The 21,094-nt window shown below is 41.5% G+C and overlaps 1 long non-coding RNA gene across 1 annotated transcript; it reads left to right on the plus strand.

Moving 5' to 3' along the window:
- The first annotated feature begins 6,969 nt into the window (after positions 1-6,969).
- LOC134874262 (uncharacterized) lies at positions 6,970-11,228 on the plus strand. The gene is made up of 2 exons (XR_010167039.1): positions 6,970-7,350; positions 8,447-11,228. It is a non-coding gene; the product is annotated as an uncharacterized LOC134874262 (long non-coding RNA).
- The last annotated feature ends 9,866 nt before the right edge of the window (positions 11,229-21,094 follow it).

The following is a 21,094-nucleotide window of genomic DNA, read 5'->3' on the forward strand; positions in this document are numbered from 1 at the left end:
GGAGGGGGCTACTCATTACTCTTTAATGTGCTGAATAAACATTTCACAGCCTCACTGTTCCCTGCTATTGTTCATATTGTTGTGAGTGCAGCATTTTTTTTATTGTTAGACCACTCCGACAGATATGCTGTGCCGTGCATGCTAGCCACAAAACCATAGGGTGCTGGGGGGGAGGGGAGAAGGGGTGGGGGTGAACATTTTCTGTAAAAAAAGGCCTACTTTCTTTACAGCACAAGTGTTGAAGGATATTGCGTTGATTGCTGATTACGTTGTCAGCAATAGTTAGGTTGTCTTTTGTGTTTAAAGGAGATGTTTTATATGCTATGTTTCTAACCAAACACAAGGGAACCAAACCAGCAGCCCCACTTTGACCACAAGTAAACAGAAGCTGTGTGTCAATGTGACCAGCTTTTTGACAAGATTCTTTTTCCAGCAATATTTTTTGTAAAACCACAAACTGTTATGTTTCTCACATTGCTGTTTGTGATCAGATTCAACTAATGAGAGACAACATTTATATAAATTAGCTTTAAAGGAATTGTTGGACTTGCTTTTCACCTACGTATGCTAAGCTCGGCTAACCTTGCTCCTGCTCTGAACTTAACTCACGGACTCAAGATGAATGTTGCTGTTGTGCTCCAACTTATTGGAGTAAAGATGACAACAAGAGTTAATCCACATTTTTCTGTTCAAACTGCACATGGAACTCAATCCCAGCCACAAAACACACACATATTTTACTTAAAACTCATTTAAAATCATGGTTAGTGAGGAATCAGCTGCACTGCCTTAACCTGGGGCTATCCTCTTGATATTTATATGTGTATTAATGTGCACTGTCCCTGTGCTAATAATAATATCACATGATTTTAAACTGGATGTTGTGTAATGCCATTATTAAATACCGTCCATACTGTAATGATGTTGTTTGATAAGCAGGACACTGTGATACTGGAACTTAGACTCTTCTTGGAAGTAGTTTCAAGTTTTAATTTAAGCCCTGCTGCAGCAACCACCATTTGAATGCAATCCTATGGCCTTCTCTGCACCATGTCTTCCCTGTATCTCTCTCCTGTCTATCCTACCGCATTTGTAACGCAATTGACAATCCCTCATTACTTCATAAAACTGTGTGTGTACAAGTATGGGAGGTCAAAGATGCACCAGGGAGTCCTGTATGGGTAATGACTTGTATTGCCTTTGTTTTCACAAAGCGGCTTGTCTCCACCCTGCCTGAGGGTCTGCTTGTGTTCCAGCCCCATCAGAATCAGAATCAGAAACAGGTGTATAGCCGAGTAGGTTAACACATACAATACATTTTCCTTGGTAAATGCATACATAAACAAGATAAATTGTAAGAAAAATACAAAAATAAAACTATTGTAATATACTATATTAAGAAAACTATTATAACCTTAAAATATGTCAATATTTACATGAAATATTGACATACCCGTGAAAAAAAATTGAATAAAATAAAGTAAAATATCTGACTTCATCTTATTCACCTGTCCTCATGCCTTACACTTAAAGTAAAATCATTTCATCTCAGAAAGAATGGATCTCCAAACTATGAAAATAAGACTGAGGTGGTATTAAACGGGTATTTCTCTTTGGAGTATTATTGACAGTCTTCAGAAGCACACACTATTAAACTCTGTTCGGCTCAGGTGAGAGAGGGCACTCTAAAAACGCCGGTGCAATTCAGATCAGGGGACCGAGTATTAAATATGCATAGATGGCAGGGAGCGGTGAACAGTGAGGGACATTGAGTCATTGGTATTCTAGTGACTGGTTCAGTCAAAGGTAGAGGGTTTGGGGGGGGGGGGGGGGGGGGGACTGTAGGATCAGCCCCGCAGACCCAGGGCAGCTTATTGGGATAGAGAGGGAGCCCAGTCACTGAGCTTAGGCGGGCTCAATGGAAGGCTCAACTCATCACACGGCTGTCAGACAGACACCTGCCGCACACACACACACACACACACACACACACACACACACACACACACACACACACACACACACACACACACACACACACACACACACACACTTGCCTACAGACTCTTTGTTACTTCCAGAAGTTGTTCTCATGCAAGAGTTTCATATGATGCTTTAAATCACCAGTAAAACAACGTTTCCATTACGCCACAATTTAACGGATTGCTGATGATCTGCTTTGCACCCGTACAGGTTGAACATAGCCGTGTCAAAACAATTCTTTGTGTTTTTTTTTCTCCTATTGATGAACATTTTTTCTCCAGGCTTTGCCAACAGTCTTCATTGAGATAGTGAGTTATTTGTATTCACTCAAACACTATAATTAATAAAGAGGACTGATGATTATTTATTGCCTATAATCACCTTGTATGGCAGCCTCTCCCTCTGTATGAATGTGAATGTTTTATTTGTAAAAAGCACTTTGAGAAAGACTGGAAAATAACTTGATAAATGTAGTCTATTTACCATTTGTACATTAGGGAGGACAACACAAAAGACATTGCGGTCACTTCTGTTTGAGTTGGTTGTAGCCGCAGCCTGAAGCATATTTACACTTCAAGTATATCACCATTTTATGCATGCATGTGTATTGGGCTCTGACCAGAATGCATCTGACCTGCACACAGTTTTGTGCCTGAATGCATCCGGTATAGACACAGAAAGAGGACACTGCAAGGAGAAGCTTTTTAATATGATTTCTAAGTACATGTTGTATTTTTTTTCAGAATCAATATTGCTGTCAGTGCAAATAAATGAATACTTATACCAACAGTGTACTGCTACTGAATCTCATTTTGTCTTTAAAGAAAAAGATAAAGAAAAAAAACATGCCTGGCTAGCAGCCTTGCTTGTGTTACTACTTAAGGCAAGACAATCAAATCATGTCCTCTGTTCTTTCTTTTGTGTTGTCATACGGCTAGCCAATTACTGCCTGATTGTGATTAATGCCTTTAAATGTCACTCAGTAGTGTTGAGCCTGGGTTGAAAGAAAAAATACAAATACAAAAGTTTAAAAATAAATGTAATGGTGCAAATGCGTGTATTTTAATAAACCCCCCTATATATACATTTCTTTTCACATTTGTGTGTGACTAAATTGCAATGTTGAAGTTCCAAATGGCAACATCCAAAACAATTTATGACTTCATTACCCAGAAATCTAATCCAATCAGTAAACTCAGATGGGACAGGTCACAGTTTTAATCTGGGTAGAAACAACAGACGAGCTGTTGCTTGTTCTTCTCTGTTGCTGTTTCATTTATTCTCTCATTTTGATAGGACAGGTGTGTTTTCATATTTAAAAAAAAGCTTAAGCTGGTTTAATGATGTCTCCACCAATTTGGTTGCACATCCATGTTGTTGGGTTGTGCACATTGCAGCAGATAGCTGCCAGCGCTGCGTTCTGACTGCGAGAGGCGCTGCCACAGCCAAGTGCTCACAGCTTGCTTGTGTCACATTCAATTATGGCTCCTCCACTTTCCATAGACAGTAATTGAGCCGGGGGCACTCGCTCTATTTAAAACCACAGGAGCTCTGCAGTTCACATTGTGTCCCCTGAAAGCTCCATCTCTGCCGATTTCCACCAGTAGAAACCTCCCTGTGGGACCTGGTGGGGGTATCACAGAGGTGGGGTTAGCTGGGGTGGGGCAGGGGTGCTCCAGGTACTGTTAGGGCAGTCTGACAACACCCCACCAACACACAGCACCAAACAGCCAGACCTCCACCATCCTCACCAATTAGATGTAAGATGAATCGGTCCAGCACTCATCACCCAGGAAGTCAGGGTCCACTGGAGTCCAGGTAGTGTGGAGTCTCAGCACTAATTTTTCTGTCTCTTCCACTGATTTTGGTAAAGAATGCTCTGGATCTGTTCATCCAGCCTCTCCTGGCTATCTTCAGAACACTTGTTTCTTTAGTCCACCAAACATTATACATTTAATTTTTGAGATCCAGAGGCGATCCAAACACATTCTGGCATGGCAGATAAAAAAAAAAAAAGAGATTACACTCTATACAAAGATATATGTTCCTATATTTGTTTCTGTAGGTCTAAAAGAAGCCAACATTAGTTTTTTTCTGCAAGATGTGATTTACAAAGCAATCATACGAGTACGTCCATGTCATGATTTATGTTTTTTTGTATAGTTTCCTGTTTTATTTTGAAATTTCGTTCTTTTTTGAATGAAGAGGTAGGCCTTTGGTGAAGAGCCAGACCTTCTTGCCCCCAAAAAATTGTCTCCAAGGTTTGTGGGTCCATTACCTGTGTCCAAGATAATTAATCCTGCAATAGCGGAGGCTGCAGTTTCAGGTCCGCAGTCTTCAGAATGCATTCCTACGACCCTAGCTTTTTGTGACACTGCCACCTACCGAATTGTAGACGTGAAGATGGACGACAATCAGAGTGTGAGTAATGTGAAGTTTTAAAATAAGTTTTATCTGTTTAACATTAAAAACAATTCCGGTGTTTTGAAATGAAGTGTGAGTAGCTAACGTTAACTATGATAGTCTTAAGGCAATACAAACAATCATCTGTTAGCTTATGATAGCTTCGTATTAAAGGCACTACAAACTATTATTTATTTGAGCTATACTTAACCCTAACCGTAATGCATGAACAAAATATTTTAATGCATTTTTAGATCAATAATAACAGGCATTACAATGTCTTTACAGACTCGCTGTGTAGTAGACACAATACTCGCTGGTTGTACTTTTGCGGGCATCCAATTCCCTAGGATCAAAAAACTATGATCCTAGCAATGGGGTCTTACAACTGGGGTCCCGAAACTGCAGCCTCCACAATTGCGGGAACATACTATTGGCACAATCACACAATCAGGGGAAACACAGGAAGCAAATAACTCAAGACACAAGGAGAATGGAATTTCAAAATAAAACAGGAAACTATACACAAAAACCCATAATCATTCAATCCAACTGTAAGGTAAGTCTCTAATGCAGGGGTTTTCAACCGGTGGTCCGCGGACCCCTGGTGGTCCGCGGCGGCATTGCATGTGGTCCGTGACAAGAGCCTATGTTGATCAGTTCACCATTGTTTTTTTTTAATATAAATTCGCTTTGATATTTCAACACATTTCCAGAATACCGTTACATATCGTGAAAAATATGTTTAAAATAATATAAAGGAAATTCAAGCTGACAGAATGTAGCCTTGCGCCTATCCAGTCTATGGTAGCCTGTGATTCGCTAATGGTAATGAGTTGCGTCGCTAACCTCACTTATTATTCATTACGTACAGTCTTGCGAGCAAAGTTGACACACATTTATAAGCATAGCCGACGAGAGTATTTTAAGATAGGTTGTAGTACAGCAAACATTTGTTACATATGTACTAGTCTAGCTATATATCTAGCACCAATGGATCGTTTTGTAGTGAGGAAAGTGCCAGAGGGACAGGCTGCCATGACAGAGGGTCAGGCTGCCACGACAGAGGGACAGGCCGCCACGATAGGGCAAGGACAGGCTTCCGAAGCGTCAACTTCGCAAAAAAGACGAAAAAGAAAATACAATGAGGAATATGTTAAATATGGATTCACAGTGACGACAGACAGAGCAGGAGAGGAGGTACCACTGTGTTTCGTATGTTCAACAATTCTCTGTAATGAAGCTATGAAGCCGTCGAAACTTACGCGGCATATGGAGACGCATCACGTCCACTTGAAGGCCAAACCCGTTGAGTACATGCAACAGATGTTGCGTGATTTCAAAGGACAGCAGGCTACCATGAGGAAGAGTGCAAAAATAAATGAAAACGCACTGAAAGCATCGTATCTGGTCGCTCTCAGGGTTGCAAAAAGTAAGAAGCCCCATACCATTGCAGAGCAGCTTATATTGCCAGCAGCCATAGATATGTGCAGAGCTATGGTAAGCGAAGAATGTGCCAACAAATTAAAAACTATTCCGTTGTCAGACAACACAATCGGAAGACGAATTGGGGAAATGGCAAATGATGTCAAAGACCAGCTGATGGCAAAACTTCAGACAGTTCTGTTTTCCCTTCAAATCGACGAGACGACAGATGTTACTAATGATGCGCAACTGTTAACATTTGTGCGATACGAGGACAGTGGCACTATGTGCGAGGAATTTCTTTTTTGCAAACCACTGCCCGGGCGAACTACCGGTGTAGAAATATTTAAAGCACTGGACGATTTTTTCACGGAGCACAATATCTCGTGGCAGAGGTGCGTTGCATTATGCAGCGATGGGGCCCGAGCCATGAGTGGCAGCAAGACTGGACTGTTTGCGCATGTAAGGAGGGTGGCTCCGGGGGTAATTTGGACACACTGCCTGATTCATAGAGAGGCTCTCGCCTCCAAAGATCTCAGTGTTGAGCTCAGTGGTGTGTTTGATGTCGTTGTCAAGACGGTCAACTTCATAAAACGAAACGCATTGAATACACGCCTGTTTTCATCCCTATGCCATGACTTGGGAAGTGAACACAGCTCTCTCCTTTATCATTCAGAGGTGCGTTGGCTGTCTCGCGGCGCTGTGCTCGCCCGTGTGTTTGAACTACGCGGAGCTATCTACGAGTTCTTGTGCGAGAAGCATTCTGATCTGGCTTCCAATTTCAACGATAGTTACTGGTTAACTAAGCTGGCGTACCTCACAGATGTTTTTGCAGAGCTGAACAAGTTGAACAGCTCCATGCAAGGGAGAGATGCAAACGTCATGCAGCTCTACGAGAAGCTCGACGCATTTGTGAAAAAAATGTCAAAGTGGATCGAACGAGTGGAGAGCAATAACTTGGCGATGTTTCCTTCAGTTGAGGAATACCCTGACAGCACTGACATCAACGACACTATATGTGAGCATTTGAGGAAGCTTGTGCGTCAATTCGCAAAGTACTTCACTGATTCGGAAGAGTGGCGCCGTGACAGCAAGTGGATCCTGCTCCCATTCAGTGACGATGCATCAGTAGGGTCAAGTCCAGTGCCGCCGCTCCCATAACGCGCATTACGCGCTGTGCGTAGGGCACCAAGTGTCGAGGGGGCACCACCAAAAATAGCCTAATGAAAAATCGTCATAATAATTATAAGGCCGAAATTATTTCAGTAGACTATAGAAATATGAGGCACTTTTTAGGCATACTACTCAAAGGTACCGATGGTGCCCCCCTCTCCCCTCCCCCCTCCCCTCCCCACTCACACAAACACAAACGAAAACACAATCTGCACAATCTGCGTCCCAAGCGCCCTGTGGGTGCCCTTGCTGTCAGTGGTCTTTTGGATTACTCGACATTTTTGGAAATGAAAAGGCAACAGGAGTCAGGAGCAGAAAAAAGAAAAAAGAGGAAACAGCGAGATGATGCCCGTGCATCACTTGCAGGTAAGTGTCCACGTTTAATCTTTCTTAAATACGGGAAATATGTGCAGCTAGTGTAAAGTTTAGCCTATGCATACACCTTGAACTAGCTGACGTTATTGCTAATGTTAGCAAACTCAAATATGTGTTATAACTTAGGCGCAAGCTAAATTGAGATTTTGCTGTTAAAAATTATAACTGCATTTTGCAAGTAACTGATGCCAGTTAGCCGTTACTTTACTTTAGATATTGAATAGTAGACAGTTTATGGTTTATTTTGACGTGACGGTGGCCAATACTTTCTCAGTAACAGTTAGCAGTCATTGCACTAGGTAGGCTAACAATTCTGGCTTCAGACCATTTATCACTGTGTGGCGTGAAATTAATAGTGTTTAGCCAGGCATTTAGAAAAGTTTACATAGCATTTGAGAAAGTATATTTTATTTTGGAGTTTGCAATGCCAATGCATAATAAACCCACGGCCATCTTTAGGATTGTCATTCGGTAGAATTCAGCAAAATAGGCTACAGTCTCACATAAAAAGGGTTAGGTGTTCTATGTGCAATGGGACAGAAAAGGGTTCGTGATAATGTGAAGCCTGTAGCTACTGCTACAGCTAGCTTAGCTATATCTGAGAGTGACAGAAGATACATGACTAAATTAACTGGCGTTTTGATTGCATTTATATCATGCAAAGGCATGGACGACATCTGTCGGTGAAATAGAAAAACGTTTTGTAGTAAACAAAATGCCCTCCTAACCATATTGTATTCAATTAAATGTAGAGTTTAATAGTCTTGTGTAAGGTGTATCATTTTGCTTTTATTCCTTTTATTCCTGTTGTTAAGATATAAATATAAAATATCCATTATGAATGATATAAAGCAAACATTATTATTAAATTGTGTACAATATTGCAACTCATTCTATAATGTTTTTATATTAGATTAGATAAGATTGATCAAATAGTTGATATATAAGTAATAAAGGGGGAGAGCTCCTTGGTTGCATGCTTTCAGTTTTAAATCTTTATTTTCTTTTTTGGTATAAGATTCTTTATTTGAATATTTTGTCTCTTTCTATACTGATCTTTTTTCTTCGTATTTCTAAATTAATGCAGGGTCAATGCTGAAATACGTTCAAGCGGGAGCACGAGGCCAAGAAGAGGACACAGATGAGGAAGAACCATCGACAAGTTCACCCAATCAACCCCAGCCAGCAAGCAGGTCTGTACACCCCGCAACAGTACTAAGCCCTGATCAACCACCCTCAACCACCACAGATACACAGCAGATAACCACCACCTCTGAAAGTCCTGTCACTGAGAGTCCGTCAGAAGGTGACAAGGTAGAAACGGGTTTGCCCTCTCCAACTGATCCTGCTCTCTGGCCATTACGGATTTTAGATGCGGATCGTGTTGAGATCGTACGAAGAGGTCCATTTAGAGTCCCATCAGATTTTAATTTTCCAAAGGGACTAGATGGCAGGGCGTTTCATAGTAGCCTGCATTTCAAAACGCTCTCAAATGGAGAGAAAGTCAAGAGAAGTTGGCTTGTTTACTCGAAACAGAACAATGCTGCATTCTGTTTTGCGTGTAAGCTTTTCAGTTTGAAAGCTATAAAGCTCACTGCAGAGGGCAACGGTGACTGGTCCAACATTAACAATAATTTGATAAGTCATGAATGTAGCTCAGACCATGCCCAGTGCATGTTTAAATGGAGAGAACTGGACACACGTTTACAGACAAATACGACAATAGACTACCAGGAACAGACATTGCTGGAGGCAGAAAAAAGAAGGTGGCGAGATGTTCTCAAACGCTTACTGAAAATAACCCTATCTCTTGCCTCAAGGAATTTGTCATTTAGAGGCTCTTCACAGTGTCTGTATGAACCAGACAATGGCAACTTCTTAAAAGAAGTGGAACTTTTAGGCAGTTTTGATCCTGTGATGGAGAACCACCTGACCAAGATAACCGATGAAAGCTCCCGAACACATTATCTTGGTCAGCAGACACAAAATGAGCTGATCCAGATCGTCTCCAACAAAACATTGCAAACAATCCACACACAGATTCAGGAAGCGAAATATTTCTCCATAATTCTTGACTGTACACCTGATATAAGCCACAAGGAGCAAATGTCCCTCATCGTGCGCATTGTTGAATTGGAGCCAAAGCCAAATATCAAGGAGTATTTCCTTGGGTATATGGAGGTGGTTGAAACAACTGGCCTGAACCTGTCTACTGTCCTTTTAGACAAATTAAAGGAACTCGACATTCCATTTGATGATTGCCGCGGACAGGCCTACGACAATGGTGCGAACATGAAGGGGAAAAAGCAAGGAGTTCAGGCCCGACTGCTACAGTTGAATTCGAGGGCGTTGTTTGTTCCTTGCGCAGCTCATTCTATGAACCTTGTCATAGCTGATGCTGCGAAGTCATCCAGGGATGCCACTGGCTTTTTTGGCTATTTGCAGAAGCTATTTTGTTTCTTCTCAGGAGCTACAAAGCGGTGGAGCATCTTGACAAAACACATCAACCTAACTGTGAAATCATGGAGTGATGTGAGGTGGGAGAGCAGGCTTAGGAGTGTCACAGCTGTCAGAAGTCAAATCAAAGAAATCCAAAATGCGCTCATCGAGGCTAGGGAAACTGTCAATGACTCTGTTGCAAAAATAGAGGCTCAAGCCCTGGCAGAAGAAGTGGCCTCTTTCAGATTTCTGATCTGTTCTGTTGTCTGGTGTGAAATTCTTACAACCACTAACCAGGTAAACAAGCTCCTGCAGACAAGTTCAATGCAGCTTGACATTGCCGTCGGGCTCATTGACAATGCCAAAACCTCCCTCTCCAGATACAGCCACTCTGGGTTTGCTCAGGCAGTGTCAACTGCCAAGGACCTTTGCGAGGCGATGAACATAGAGCCAGAGCTCAAGGAGAAAAGGCTCAGGAACACAAGAAAGCAGTTTGCATATGAGGCTGCAGACGAGCCCTTCAGTGATGCCCTCAAAAGGCTTGAGGTATCCTTTTTCAACAGTGTTGTGGACTCCGCTTTGATGTCACTGCAGGAGCGTTTTGAGACCATGACCCAGGTCAGAGACAAATTTGGAGTGCTGCTTGATTTCAGCAGAGTGCACGGAATGTCCAAGGAGAACCTGCAAAAAAACTGCATCGAAGTGCAGAAGACACTGACTGAGAAAGGAAATTCGGATATTGATGGACTTGAGATGGTTCAGGAAATCATCAACCTTCCTCAACTGCCACCACAAACAACTGCCTTGGAGTTGCTCTCATTTCTCCATGAGAATCGCCTTCAAGAGGTGTATCCAAATCTCTGGGTTGCTCTTCGAATCGCATTGACTCTCCCTGTTACAGTTGCCTCTGCTGAGCGAAGTTTTTCGAAACTGAAGCTCATCAAAACTTACTTACGTTCAACAATGGGGCAGGAACGTCTAAGTGGTCTTGCTGTCATCAGCATTAATGGTGAAGTGGCTCAGAGGCTGTCCTATGATGACCTAATTAATGACTTTGCAGCGAGGAAATGCAGACGTGTTCCAGTCTTTATAGAGAAATGCTTGATTGTTAAAGAATAGCATTATGCTCTCTCAAAAAGGATGTCCTTGATTTATTTTGATAACACTTTTTTTGCACTTTACTTGAATGTGTTTTAGCTGTTCTACAAAGCCTTACTGTTTACAAAGTAAGTAAAGTTGTGACTTTTCGTCCTCTAAATCTTTGTTTTATTTAAGATTTTATTGATTGTACTTATTGATGTTATTTAGTGTAATTTATTCAAAGTTACTGAAGGAAAGTTTGCACTTTCAAATGTCAAAAGTTTGTTGTTTTGCTGTGTGTTTGCTGCTGCTATTGTTTTATATGTTTGGTAATAAAAAAGTTAAACTTTTCCGCGAATGTTTTTTTATTGGGGGGGGGGGAGGGCATCATGAAGGAATTATGCTTAGGGCACCAAAATGGCTAGCAGCGGCACTGGTCAAGTCTGACGGCTGTGGAAGAGGATAAGCTGATTGAGATGTCCACAGACTCTGTCAGGAGGCATATGTACGACACACAGCCCCTTGTTAAATTCTGGATAAGTTGCCAGACAGAATTTCCACAGCTTGCTGCAAAAGCAATGAGGTGTCTTTTGCCCTTTCCAACCACATACCTGTGTGAGAGTGGTTTTTCTACACTGGCGTACTTAAAGAATAAGTACAGGGCTAGGCTTGATCCAGAGAATGACATGAGACTGTCTCTGTCTACCATTTCGCCACGAATAGACAGGCTGTGTGGACTTCACCACGCCCAGATATCACACTGACAGGTAGGCCTAATTCTCCCATGTTTTCACTGTTACGACCCTGGCGGGTTTAGGCCCCGCCCTGTGTTAATGGTAAGCCTGTTCTCTCTCCCTGCTTTTCTCAATCTCTCTCTGCTTTTCTCAATCTCTCTGTCTCTACAGCAGGTGATTGGTGACAGGTCTGTCCTGGCTGGGTTATAAAAGCCCTGACCAGCCAGCAGTTGAGGCTGCCTTGGTCTTCATTTGTTGGATTTTGGTTCTCCGGTGTTGTTGGATTTTTGTTCTCCGTTGTTGTTTTGTCACACACCTAGACTGACTTTGCATGACATTTTTAGTTACTTTTCCCAATACTGAATTGCACAACACTTTATTATTCTTTATTCTTTCTTTAAAATAATCTTTAATTTAATTTAATTTAATAAATCTACTTTTATTATTATAAAATCTGCGTGGCCTCTCTTTCATGTTTCATGCATTGAGCTATGCATGTAACACCAAATACACACGCGCACGCGCAGGCACATCAGTGGGCCGCGGATTGCTTTCTAGTCCGAATGGTGGTCCCTGGGACAAAACCAGTTGAAAACCCCTGCTCTAATGAATAGCTTGCATACATTCTCAATGCACAGAAAAACATATGGAATCTTGAAAAAGGATCAAAATGGTATCAGCATCAGTTTCATCAATCCTTACCTGAATGTTTTGTAAAATGTACATTTAGGAGATATTTCCATAATTATTTATCAGAGCAGAAAAGCACTTAATTCAATAAACAGGCGCGTAGGAAAGAGATCAATCACTCAAAAGTTGCATGCTGATAAATATCTAGCATCAAAACATGACCATGACATTCATATTTACAAGTTGGACTGTGTATGAGCAGCCCTATATAGTAAGGAAATCTTTAAAAATAAAAAATAAATCATATAAGGCCCGCACATCCCTCTCACACACATGCAAACAGCGTTCTCTTGTTTAATATAACCTCAGTCGTTATCTGACCTCAATCTGTGATGATCCAACCATAACACTTTAAAGGTTCACAATTCTTCAAGTCTTTCCTAAAACCTTTGTCAACGTGACCGTTGAATAATGCAACAATCCTTCTATTTATACCGGACATCAATGGATCCTCACTGCAGTCCTTCCAATGTTAGTGATGTGATATTAGGCTTATTAAGTCCCGCCTAGACAAAAGAAGTTGGTATCTACCAAAGTTACAGATTTTACCACTCTCCTTCCACTATGGCTCAACAAGGAAAGGAACAATATATTTTGCAAACCTTTACAAATTAGTATATAATATATAAATACATATTTTAGGTTTTAAATGATGAGAACAAGACAATTATGTACGGTAAATAGGAGTTTTCATATTGTTGAGACTACTCTAACGTGCTACAGTAATCCCCAGACTCCGCGCTGTGATATACTGCACTATTCAGCAGCGGCCAATAAAGACAGCAGGAGTCACTGGGCAGCTCCCAGAGAGGGGCTGAAAACCAGTGTGCATATTCAGCAGAAGCCTTTCTCTCTTAGTAAATGAAGACTAAAACAACAGTAGTTTTAACCTGTCCTGCTTTAACAAGTGCTTCTGTGAACTTTCTCACTGAACCCCCGCTGACTAACAGCACGTGATCAGCAGAATTACTGCAGAAAACAAAAAACATTCTTTTCAATGTCATGCTGGGGCCCCCACAGCAGAAGACAGGGAGGAGGTTTGTGTGAAACTGCGAGGGTCTCATCACCCGATCCCTTTAATGACTCCCTCTTTCCTGCTCTGACACTTAGAAAGATGAAAAGCAGAGATCCAAATCACATTAACACGAGCTGACTTATTCATATTTAGGCTGATTTCAGTCCATAATCTCTCAGCTCAGATGTTCACTGGTCTTATTAATACATGAAAGAAAAGGCCTAAGTCTATAAATCTGACATGAAATTTTAAACACTCCTGCATATCTCGTCTTTCATCTTATTTAAAGGAACTACCCTTGGTTGGTGGATTAAACCATGGCTGCCACTGAGCACGAGTTAAACGACCAGTACCGAGTAAGGACCACCCTCCATGTTGATGAAACTCTAGCCACGCTGTGCATGCTGCTCTTTATAGTGCAAATCCACAGGCGCTCTGATAATTGAAATGATTTGCTTGACATTCTTCCCTTTTAGGAGAAAGGATGTGGAGACATGATCAGTATACTTCCCATGACCGCTAATAGGACAACCAGTCTGCAAGCTCTCCTTATGGCTCGTGCAGCATTAAAGAGGCAGCAATCTGAAAAAGTTTGGTAGAAGTGTTTTAGTTCTGTTATTAACGATAAGCAGGTGTAACTAGACTTAGTTTGAAATGTATATTAAAATGAGAGTATTTGTTTAGACTGTTATTTGAGTGAAAGCTAAAAATGAATGTGCCCTGGCAGTGGGGATAAGGACATTCATGGTTTGTTCCTTTTCCAATTGGAAACGGCCTGATAATAGATCATGCTGTGGTTTGGGACTAGAAAAGGAAGTGCTCTAACAGAAGTGGAACTACAGAAGTTGAATCCTCTTTTTATTGTATCAGTCGAAAATCCTAACAGCAACTCTAAAAGATTTGTAATGTCAGGCCTTCCCTTGAATCTGTCATTGAAGTGATGGTTTAGCTCCACAGTGTTGTGGAAAATGGAGGGTGTTCATGGCAAGCCTAAGCCAGCCCTAACTATAAGCTCTATCATAAATGCTCTTAAATGTGGAGAGGGTGTCTTTCTCCCGAACTCCACATTAGTCTGGCCCCAGTCTATAGGAAAATGTTTTCCAAGGTGCGCAGACCAAAATACCTACAATCAATCTGAGCAACGATATGTCACTTGAAAGCTGAAGTTCTGAAAAATAAAGAGTTTATGTGACAGGAGAAGCGCTAAACTTCTATGAACTGTAGCTACTGTAGCTTCCCACTGAAGCTAACAAGCTACATAACTCGGTAAATAAAAGATCAGCCTGCTGGTTTATTTGTATTGGTGTTATCACGTCCTCAACTCAACTCACTATCGGATAGTATTCCACGATCTGTGCTACAATAATTTGTATGTAAAGTGAACTTCATTTACGGCAATCTCAATCTCCAAGGAAGCTGTTATCGAGGAAGGCTTTAAGTGTAGTTGTTTGTTCTTCCAAAAATAAATAAACTGTCCAGATCGTTTATTAAAAAATGTTACTGACAGCAGATTCAAAGTGAGCCATCAAATGAAGTCCGCCCCATATCAGATCAACACGTTTTTTGTCTCTTGTACACCAAAACATACCCATCTGTGATGGACAAAGAAAGTAATCCAAAAGTAATCTGAATACGTTACTTTTTTAAGACATGTAACTGTATTCGGATTTGGATTACTTTCAGAGCCATGTATTCAGTATTCAGGCACTAACAAAGTAACCCTCCCAACCCTGAAAAGTGAGCATATAAAGCAAACAGAAAAGGTCGAAGGACAGAACCTTGTTGCCCCCAATACTTACTTCGGTCCCGGAGGATTTTGTGTTACCACGTACAAACTGAAACTGTTCAGATAAATAGGATTTAACCAGCTAAATGTAGTTCCTTTTTTGTCAATGGAATGCTCTACCCTCTGTTACAGGATGGCGTGGTCAATGGTGTCAAATGCAATTCTGAGGTTTAACAAGACGAGAAAAAAGACCTTTGTCTGATGCAATTAGACGGTCCTGGTGAATTTCACATGCTCTGTCTCTATTCATGATGCATTCTGAAGCCAGATTTAACATGTTCAAATAAATGGTTGTTATTATAGGAAAATCACAATTGATTTGAGAAAGAAATGGAAGGTTAGATATTGGTCTATAATTGTTAGTTAGTTGATCGACTAGGATATTTTCGGGGCAGCTATAACGTCCAGAGGCTCCACAACAAGAGCCCACAGCAGTCCAACTAGAAGTGAAAGTTAAGACTGAGCCTGCTGTGATGGACCCGGTTCCGGAGAGTAGGGTGGTGGTCTTGGTTCAATCTCAATTTAGTCAATTCTGAGTTTTTATCATAAAGCTTTATTGTCTACCTTAATAAGTCATTACACTGATATTGTGATCTCCATAATGTTCATGTTTATTGTGATTTTAAATGGTCATTAGTAATGTTTTATATAGATTTCAGGAAAACTTGCGACTACATGTTTTTGGATTTGTTTTTATTTTATTGAGTTTTTTCCAATATCTTGGTATTGGTGTAGAAAGAGCGATACTAAACATCTGTTAAGGGAAACTTTTATATTTAAACCTATTCAAAACTCTCTTTTAGAATAACTACATATACAATGATTAAGGTGTTGTACTGTATACCACAGTTTTTCTGTTTCTTGCACTGATTTAAAACTCTTCTGGAGATCATTCAAACCTGTATCTTGCTTTTTTAAAATCATTTTCAGCCTGAGAGCAGACTTTCAAATCATCTGTTTAAGAACACCACCCCTGCAAAAGGTAGAATCATTTCTAGTTTAAAAAGTAGAACCATGGCAAACAAAAGAGCAACCGGACATTTCACTTCCATTGTGTACCACATGTGACCACACCACAGAGAAGAGGATAACTCATAACCTGTGATCATTTGGAGGCAGAACTTGCCTCCTGGACATACATGCTTTAGCACTTGTCCTCTAATCGATTATGACAGACGCTTTGGAATGTGAGCGGGAACTACATGCTCTTTGAAATCTTTAACAGCCCAGTATCCAAAGTTAAAAGCTTTTTTGTCCAGGGTTAAAAGTTGTCCAAGCTCTCTTCGTCTAAAACCAGCACTCTGCCAAAAATCTGTTGTGGGTCAGGTCTCCTATGCAGAGTGTGGGCTGTGTTAGTACACAGAGTCAAGGTTTCACTCACTGAGTCTGCTTGTCAGGGCCTCGGGCCTTGGCACTCCTGATGGCTGCTGGCCGCTAGTAACCCCTCCTCCTCCTCCTCCTCCTCCTCTTCTTCCACTTTCTCCTCCAGTTCTTTGCAAGTGCATGGCGAGGATCTGGCAGAGTAGAAGGACCCCGGCCTTGCAGACTTTGCTCCTTTCTGTTAGTGCTTGCTGCATGCCCCCCTCCCCGCATGCCCCTAACCACCTCCTCCTCTGCTATCCCAACATACCTCGCATCTCCTCTTTTAAAGTAATGCTAATGCAGAGGTCAGCAAACCAGCGCATGGTTTTCGGAGGCCAACAGCTCCCGAGGAGGTGCTTTTTATTTTCAACTCCATTGAGCTGCACTTATTCAATATTTACTCTCCAAGACCTCTGCATTAATTTTACACCATACTTCTAAGAGGGCCTTTCTAAAAAACCCTGCAAAGGGCCTTACGCAGCACTCCTAACTACCCCCCCCACCCCCCACACACACACACATACACACACACACACACACACACACACACACACACACATCCTAAAACCTCCCTCTCTGTGCGTTCCACCGAAGGCTCATTCTCCGCTTGTCTCTGACTCCTTCCTATCCACCAGTGGGAAGGCCAATCCTGGGCTAGTTATTGTTGGTGTGCCGTTCTATCATTACCACTAACCTTGACTCCTGGCTGCTTGCTGTAATCACGTGGAGCCACCAGGGAGGAAGTCTGGCCTGGGGTGAATTATTAATTAGCAAGGCTGGTCCTCCCCCTCAGCGCTCCCTGGGATAGGAGTGGGGGCTGTGTGCGCTCCTCACAGGCGGTAGGGGTTACCCACCATGCAGATGGTATTAACACACCTATCAAGGTAAGAGGGATCAGCACTCTGGGCTACTTGTGGAATTGTTAAGCAACAAGGAATCAATAACTAACAGAGCACCGCTTCCTGCCATGCATGATATCTGCTTCTTACTGTCCATCCCTGTGAGAGGCTGTACAGCATGATTGGGGGGGTTTCAAAGATGGGGGGGTGTTCATTAAGATGAACTTCACAGGCTTCCTCACTGGGGACACGCTGGAGGTTGATGAATTCCAGTTTTCAACTAATGATCAACTTCTATATGAAGTCAAAAACAAAGCAAAGCTTCCTAATACTTGTTATCCCTCACTGACCTTTCTACACTTGCCCCAAGCCCCCCCCCCCCCCCCCCCCCCCCACACACACACACACAGGATAGGGTATATCATGTACAACAACACACCGGCAGACAGAATATGGCAGAAAGCAGACGTACAGTTACCTTACAATATGTTTTTGAGCGTCGGTTCACTTGTTTGGCAGATCCCCTGTGGTCATCCATTTCCCAGCACCCTTGATTCCCCCCATCCCCCCCTCTCCCCCTTAACAGCAGAGACTACGGGGAGCTGGGACAGTGGCTTTGATCTTCACACAACTCCCTTAAATCATAGAGAGGAAGCAGGGATCGTCTCCAAAGGGTGTCTCTATGCTCCTATTCCCCAGGAGGACCGAGCCAAGTCATCTATGAAAGTGAGTGAGTTGCAGAGCAAAACAGTACTCCCCAGGGGGCAGAAACAGACACTCCAACAGTCACTTTGCTGAGGAACATTGCTAATAAAAAATGTATCAGCACATGATGTGCAGTACTTGCAGCTACTCCACCTGATGTGCATAGAAGTCACACATCATCAGTGATGATACCATGTGACTTGAAGCTTGATTGTCATATTGATTTTGCAGCTTTTCAGCCGGTTGTTATTTAAATCATCACTCCTGTATTAATTGTGCATATCTGAATACATTTACAGTTTCAATAAATAAGTGTAAGACTAAAGAGAATTTGGAAATATTGTAGGTTTTCTGTCTGAGAAATACTCTATTATATGTACAGTGGACTTTAGCTTCTTCTGTGAAGCTGAGCTAGTGCTGTACACTCTTTGTTTGATTGATATGGATTGAGCATGTGGATCCCTGGAGGCCCAACACTGTCCCAAACTTCGTGCAGGAATTGAACCAAATTAGACACGTATGTATCTGATATTATTAGCTTCAACACCCACTGCACAATTATCTAACTGTGTACCAAGTCCCTGATAATAACAGAACCTACTCACACGCCTTGATTTGAGGGCCTGATTGGGGACTAAATTAAAAAACATTCATAGAATCCAGAAAGGAAGAAAGCTTTAATAATTATTCAACATGTTTGTGTTTGGACTTCAGTGAGTACAATATTATTAAGACTATCTGAAAAATATCTTTAACTAGGAAAATAACATCCAAACTTTATGAAATTAAACGTTTACTATCATTCTCACATTTAAAGTGTTGAACCTTTTGGAAAATTAACCCATATGGTTGTTTAAGGTAATTTCATGTTTCACTTTTATTTGATTCTTAGCTAAAATAAATAGATTTATTTAGGTTAACTGATGATGAATCTATGTATGTACTGTTAAACCACAATACGTGTATGCATGAAACCTCATTGGCTTAAATGATCCACTTCATTTGATTTATTCAGCATGCCAAAGTCTTATTTTACTTTCAGAGATACTTGAGGATTTACAGACAGAATAAGGGATCTTGTTGCATTCATGTTGAGTGGGAATCTTGTTTTTTCCAATGATTAGGAATAAGTACATGAAGCACAAACTGTTAGAATATAATAAGCTCTGTTTTGATTGTCACTAAATGCGGTGAAATATATTTTGTATCTGCTTCATGCTCCACTATTCAGCAGCTATACAACCAAAATAACAAGCCCAGAGTCAGGCGCCAATGAAATCAATGTTTGATCCCCCCTGACCGCTCTATTCCCATGCACCTTTTGCATTTCCTATTTATTCATACTCCCCTCCGCTGTACCCCCAAAATGTTTCCCCTCTCTTCCAGCAGTATGCACCTGCTGCTCCCCCAGGACTCCTCTCTTTATTTGAATCCTTGAACTGGAGTTAAGCCTGAGCTTTTGATGAGAAAAACTACCTTTATGAGGGTAATTCATCACCTTTATAAACGTGAAAAAGTGTTTCTGAAAAGAATTATGCTTCAGAAATTAAGAATGTAAGGATGTCTGCGGGGGTCCACAGGGAGTCGTTTGTGGCGCTACTGTAACTGTACAGTGCTGCGGTGGCGTAATAAAACACAGGGTTTTTAAGGGTTTCAAAGTGGCTTCCCCACTCTCGCTTCTGTCAGCCATAAATTGAGAATAAACACGACTATATATGGAGCGCCTATAAAAGCCTTCATAATTCATGCCGTTGGGGAGGAGCTCAGGTAGATTAAGTCGTTTCTTTGAAACACTGTTTTCACAGGGAAAACATATCCATAACCCCCCCATCCCTCCTGTGCCCACCGCTCCCCTCCCTTTGTTAATAGGTTTATCTGGACATTATTGTACGACAAAGGGACAAATAACATATTGCAGAAGATTAGACCCCTGGGTGTATAAAGGTGTAACAGCCCCTCATACAGCAATACGCTGCATCAGAGGTCCTCTGTTTATCTCATCATCTGGGATGGAATAATTACTCTTAGGTTCTATAAAGGAGGATATCAAGATGTGTTGCAAAATCATTCTACTTTGTATATAACAATATTTTTTTCATCTTTTCACCTGCAGCTTGATATGGATTTAGGCCTTCTGAATAATCCCTCAGCTAAAAGCTCTCCATCGCTGCCTTCTGACATGATTTTGATCCTTGGTGAACTCCTGAGGAGGACAGGCGACTGGCATATGGCAAAGCCTTAAAACACAGCATCACAATATAAAGCCTGCGCCGCTCTGAGGATCTGATGCTCATAAGCCAACAGAAGATAGAGTCGTAGAAGACATAATACACCTCAGAAAGAGAATCCGAGAGAGCTGGGTGCCAGATTTCTGATCAAAGCACGTTTGAAGTTTGCACAGGAGTGGTGTGTGTGTGTGTGTGTGTGTGTGTGTGTGTGTGTGTGTGTGTGTGTGTGTGTGTGTGTGTGTGTGTGTGTGTGTGTGTGTGTGTGTGTGTGTGTGTGTGTTAGAGGCAGAGGCAGAGCGTAAGACCACGTGTTTGTGTGTTTTCTCAAGATATCTGCCTGGGCGTGTGTCTTTGTCAGTGTAACAAAATACACTGAGCAACAGACAACGTTACAAAGATACACTGAACGTAACGAGACCTTACACAATAATAATACAATTAATAGATGATTACTACTAAAAGATTAATTCCGATTCTGTCATGAATTAAATATATTATCTGCTCATCTCTCCTTTTCTTTACGAAAGCATCATGTCCACACCGTCATCTTCTCCTGCAGGAGGAGCAGCAGTGTTCCTCTTTCTAACAGCATTTAAGGATGATTCAGTTTTATCTAAACCCCCAGTTCTCTGGGACTATTATTGGTCATTCTATAAAACAGTTTGTCTTCATTAACCTATAATCCAGAACCAAAGTTTCCCTGTAATGAATCTGCTTTTCTAAGTTATGCATCCTCCCATCTGCTTCTTCCCCCACCTGCTATGCTTTTACATTGAGTACTGTTACTAATTATTATACGTTTTATTGTTTGAAATAGCAAGATGATTGTACATATTAATGTGTTCCTATTTAATACA

The sequence above is a fragment of the Eleginops maclovinus genome, chromosome 12, assembly GCF_036324505.1.
Source record: "Eleginops maclovinus isolate JMC-PN-2008 ecotype Puerto Natales chromosome 12, JC_Emac_rtc_rv5, whole genome shotgun sequence".
Taxonomy (NCBI): domain Eukaryota; kingdom Metazoa; phylum Chordata; class Actinopteri; order Perciformes; family Eleginopidae; genus Eleginops; species Eleginops maclovinus.